General features: G+C 36.2%; 2 protein-coding genes across 2 annotated transcripts in view; one reads left to right on the forward strand and one right to left on the reverse strand.

Moving 5' to 3' along the window:
* Positions 1-3,612, reverse strand: part of LOC135201404 (protein UXT-like) — a 74,100-nt gene extending 70,488 nt beyond the window's left edge. The window contains exon 1 of the mRNA XM_064230297.1: positions 3,588-3,612. The gene's annotated coding sequence lies outside the window, so the exon portion shown is untranslated. The remainder of the gene's footprint in view (positions 1-3,587) is intronic.
* LOC135201402 (beta-mannosidase-like) overlaps positions 1-6,000 on the forward strand; it is an 82,260-nt gene that overhangs the window by 6,477 nt on the left and 69,783 nt on the right. The window lies entirely within an intron of this gene.

A 6,000-nucleotide genomic window follows, 5' to 3' on the forward strand; every position in this document is an offset into this window, starting at 1 on the left:
TGTAATAAAGCAGATTCTGAAAGATTTTGTGATAAGACATCTCTTGACTTTAATACAACTTACTTTTCATTGTAATTTCAGTGTTAGTCGTGGCCTTTTTCATTTAGACCCTTGTATTTGTAACATGTTTAAGAATGACCTCAAAGATATAATTACAGACTTAAATAAAAATTAGTTGCCTTTGAGTTATCTTCGTTGTAATGTATGTCTAACCTGTATTGTGAATATGTATTGTGAACAGGGTTTTGTTTACCAAAGTTCTGAATAGATGTCACCTATAATTCTTTAATTGTCTTGTCCTTGTATCTGAGATGTTTATCTTAAACTTTTAATCGCACCCATTGTTTATGCTTGTTTGGGAAGGTTACTCTCTTCCAGGTGTGTCGGATTCTAGGTACTAATCTCTTTATAATCCCTATCTGTCAGTTATACGAATCTTCTTGTTTTGTCTTTTGTCCCATGTATGTCAGTTCTGCTCAGTAAAGGACGTGGAAACGTCGAAAGATCTCGCAGTTACTCATTCGTTTATTTTTCCTTTGTGGCATATATCTTTATATATATATATATATAGTATATATATATATATTATATATATATAATATATATATATTATTATATATCATATTATATATAAATATATTATATATATATATATCCCCATATATTATATATATATATATATCTATATATATATATATATATATATATGTGTGTGTGTGTGTGTGTGTGTAGAGTCTACTAGTCACTTTTCACCAGATATATAAGTATGGTATGTATATATATATATATATATATATATATATATATATATATATATATATATATATATACATATATCTTTATATGTGTGTTACGATCATACTGGCACGTGTTTATAAGTCGCTTTACCGCAGGGAAATGAACAATTTGTAAATCCTGCCCAGTTAATTTTATCTTTATAATTAAGACATCTTTCAGAGAAAGTGATACAAGTGGTAAAAAATTAACCGTATAGCCTACCGGTTAGATGGACCGTGCAAAGAAGCATACAAACGGTTGGTTTTTGTTTAATTGTGTGGTGTTTTATATATATATATATATATATATATATATATATATATACATACACATATACTATATATATATATATATATATATATATATATATATATATATATATATATATATATATCATATCTGGTGAAAAAGTGACTAGTAGATTCTACACACACACACACACACACACACACACACATATATATATAGTATATATATATATATATATATATATATATATATATATATATATGATATATAGATCAAAATATATATACAAAAAGAGGAAAAATCTCTAACGAGGTCAAATGACACTCGTTTAAACAAACGAAAACAAAGCATCCTACTGGTAACGTAGCCTACCTTTTTCTGTTGAATGCCATCTCTGGAGTTGGCTGAAAATCAGTTTCAAACTAGGCTAATGTAAACTCTTGTTGTTACAAAAATATACTTTTTATTTCCTAAAATTAGCTAACATGAAAATGGAATAAAATAATTAAGCATATTCCTCTCAAAATCATATTTAAGTAAGTACTCCCCTTTCCTCTAAGTGTCCAAACATTCATAGTTTACTAATAGTCAAAATTGGTCTAGAGAAAACCTATAAGGTGACTTCGAATCCATCTTGCAACAAACTTCTAGCGCCTCTTCTGTGGAGTGTTCCACACACTATCAATCGAATTCAGTGAGTCCCCCTTTGCACTCACCAATTGGCACACAAGAGGCATGCACGCTACATACATGAAACTCGTGATCTTCGGAATGTGTCACTGACCCCAATTATGCGCCGGTAAGCTTTCCTGTTTGTTTTGTTCATTTCAGCATCTTCGAGAAATCCAGCATTTTGCATCCGTCTCTGACCGGCAAGAGCTAAGGTTATCAAACCGACTATTTAATATTATTGGCTGTTATTAGTGCCTTTAAGATATATATATATATATATATATATATATATATATATATATATATATATATATGTGTGTGTGTGTGAGGTTGTACTCCACAGGGGAAAAGGAAAGCTGAGAAACTGTTGAGCTAACAGGAATTTCAGCTTTTCTTTTCCCTTGTGGACTACAACCTCATATATCTATCTTCATGAAAAAGGAAGACTAAGACCTCATATATATAGGGAGCCCTCTCTTTTATGGGCAAGCACCTCCAGAATATCATTATTATTATATTTAATTAATTTTTATATTTTTTTCAGTTATTACTATTTATTTTTTCTTCTTGCCGAGGTACGGGACGCTAGGTAATGGCCTGCTCGGTCCCCTCTAAATCCACCACTGCCTGGCATTTAATTCTTTACTCATCTGTTCCAAGTAAAATGAATCAAAAGTCCATTCATGGTATTGTGAGTGAGGTGCAAGCGAAAGTGCAGGTCAGAAACTAACTTATTCATCCAAAATTGACAAAGGGCAATGGCACTGTGAGCCGCAAAATAGTCCTGTCCTTTCGACAGACTGAGGAAGGGGATTGACTCACACCACCCATCTATCTACCACCTTCAAAAAAAAGGGGGGGGGAGGTGTGTGTGGAAATACTGTCCTTTAAACTGACTTTGGGAAGTAGGCAGAGGTCAATGATGCATAAAACATTGCCTCCAGCTTATAGGATCGAAATGAGTAGCCGAAAGGCCTCTGCCTTCCATACTCTCTAAAATCTAGAGAGAAAAAATGATGAAACTTTGGCCTTTAGATTGACTCTTGACCTTAAGAAATCGGTGAAGGTCAAAAGTACTTTAGTACAAATAAGGATAACCACCCAAGCCACCTAGCAACCCAGTTCATCCTTTTGTTTAAGCGCCTCAGTGGCGTGGTTGGTTTGGTGTTTGCTTCTCACCTCGGTGGTCGCGGGATCAATTCTCGGGCATTCGTATTTCTGGTGATAGAAGTTCACTCTCGGCGTGGTTCGGAAGTCACATAAAGCTGTTGGTCCCGTTGCTGAATAACCACTGGTTCCATGCAACGTAAAAACCCCATACAAACAAACAAACATCCTCTTGTTGGGTAATGAAAAGAATCATGTGTAGCTACACCTCACTTGAGAGTAGAGGAAGTAGATCTAACTTATTATTCAAATTTATATGAAGCTTCCCATTGAACGTCAGTTGCTCGCTCTCTCTCTCTACCTCCCTTTCATCATTATCTCGTTTGGATAAGGAACTTCTATAATTTACCTTATGATATAATTTCCGACAACTCTCTCCCTTTCCTCCCACGTGATTATCTAACTTATTCAAGACTGCCTATAGTCCTGATTATACCTTTATTTAATTCTGCCGGCCAGCACACGTTCTGGATTTCACCATTTACCTATTGAAGGAACCACCCCTAATTTTTTTCTTCACTTCCTTAATGACTAATATAATGTTTATTTGATTTCAATTCACCAACAGAGCATCACTCTCACTATATATCTCTTCCCAATAAAAAGAACTGTTCACTTTATGTATTTCTTCATTCAAGAAATAAGAATAGTCGAAATTACATATGATTCTTCACTGCCACGCTAAAAATATTGCAACTTTAATTCTTGAAGGTTTAACTCACGGGAATAAAGCTGGAGTGTCCATGGCTGCTATGTAGAATCCCCAATCAGTGGATGTTAACAGCGTCGCCTTATCATCGTATTATTATAGTGACTAAGAGATAACCTGGTGGCTGGTGGGTCACAATCGCATGCGCAAGTGTTCTGTTATTCCATCTTGGTTAGAATCACACTGCTTAATTCAAGGCTTTTCGTTTTCATTTTATCAATAAGAATTAAAAGCAAATCGCATATCATGGCCGAGTTGAAAATACGCGTTTGATCCACGGACGCGCTGTTGTGTTATAAAGAGATATTACCAGTGGGAAAAACGAGTAAAATTGACTGACGGGTGTCGGAGTTGCGTCGAGTTGTTTATAGGATTCAGGCCAAAGGCCAAGCACTGGGACCTATGAGGTCATTCAGCGCTGAAATGGAAATTGGCGGTAAAAGGTTTGAAAGGTGTAATAGGAGGAAAACCTCGCAATTGCACTATGAATCAAGTATTAGGAGAGGGTGGAAGGTAAGATGAAGGAAGAGAATATGAAAGAAGGTACAGTAAAAGGAACGAAAGTGGTTGCAGCTAGGGGGCCGAAGCATGCTGCAAAAAACCTTAATGCCTACAGTGTACCACACGAGGTCCATTGACGGTGCTGCGACCCAGTTATTGATGCACGCACATATCAGACATAGAATACCAGGAAATAATCATTTATAAACTGCTGAAAAGTGCAAGATATTCACATATACTCTGGGTGAAAGACAGATCGTATTCACAGGAGTAGGAAAGAACGATATATGAGAGGGATAGTTTCATATCTTTTTACAAAGGGACCTTATTGTACCTCTCGATCAGCGCTTTGACGAGCAGAAGAACCCGAGCCTTGCTCGCTGGAGAGTTGTGTCCCCTGATGATGGATGACCTTCAGGAGTCAATCATTTTTTTCACTTCATTTTGTCATTTATTTTCTATCAGTGATTCTGGGCTAGATTTTGGTCATTTATATAATTAGTTTAATGTTCAGAAACTAATTATCCACATCCTACCCTGTAATGACAAGTTTAATGTACTACGATTTGTTCTTTTCATTTATTGTAACATTTCTTACTATAAATCATCATTTTCTCGTCATAAAATTTCAGATGTAATTTTGTTTTCGTTCATTTTACGCTTTCACGGTTAGATACGCAGAAAAATGGTGTCAAACTTTTTACCCTGTTTACTTGGCATGGTGAAGATATGGCAACGTTGTGCCACAACTGCACGATATCCCAACTTTTAGGTCAAGGCTTCATGAATCAAGTTTAGGAAATGTGGCAACGTCTAGAACGTGCTACATGTTCGTGGTCATTTTGGTTTGACTATAACTCTTGGATTCAAGGGTTAAGATTACCCAAGAGGAGCTGCATTTTCCTTATGAACATGATTATATGTATTGCAATACGAGTATCAATTCCAAGAAGCCAAATTTCATCCCAAATTCGCCAGTTGTAGCGACGTCGATTTGTATAGCCAGACGACGCTCCGCTTGGCTGGCTATTACAGTAACAATAACCCAGTCTAAAATGGATTAAAAACATGAAATTATTTAATGTCGGAAATATATCATGTTTAGATAACCTGGGATTTTTTTTAACGAATTTAAAACATGATTACCAAAGACAAGACAGTTGTAATTTCTTTGGGTCACGAGGAAATGTTTTCAAGATCAGTGAAGAGGAAGTGGCAGAATTACGATATCGTAAAATGTTTTTTTTTTTTCTGGGGCCTTCATGTTTCTGACTGGTGAAAAATGTTTCAAGGTTAATAAAAATCACAAGAAGCTGAAAAATATTTTTATTATTTAAAAAAAACTCAAAGTACAAATATTGAACACATTGTAACCATATTATTTCTGGAACTGTATTCACATAATATTCCTTTCCTTTTGGTTTTTGCCGCTTCTAGTCGTCATCAGGTTTAGCAAAAGCAGTCGTGAGAGCCGAGGTGATCGGTGTTCAGCACTTCGACGTGGACGTCTTCTTCTCCTGGCCTCCGCTGCCTTTTGTAGTAGGGAAGAGGTGATTCGAATCTCAATTTCTTGCTTTTTGGTTTTTCGTGGGGCCCATCACAGCTTGCCCTCGTCTTACTCGTGTCTTTCAGAACACTTTTCATCGGCAACTTACACTTCATGGTGCTCAGGCCAGCCTTTCTTTTCCCTCTTTGTCCAGGCTGTTTTTCTTTCGCGAGTTGATTTTTCTTCCGAGATTGACCCTTTAGTTTTAATCTTTGTCTACGATCTTCTTTAGCCTCCTTTTTCACTTTTTCGTTGCCTTCCGCGTCGTCGTCTTGTCTGACGTCCGCCTCCAGTCGCTGGACTCCTTCAGCGGTGTCGACATCATTCGAATACCGCTCCTCTGCCAATACTCCCTCACATGTGCAACCAGTTGAATTTT

Source organism: Macrobrachium nipponense, chromosome 28, assembly GCF_015104395.2.
Source record: "Macrobrachium nipponense isolate FS-2020 chromosome 28, ASM1510439v2, whole genome shotgun sequence".
NCBI classification, from domain to species: Eukaryota; Metazoa; Arthropoda; class Malacostraca; order Decapoda; family Palaemonidae; genus Macrobrachium; species Macrobrachium nipponense.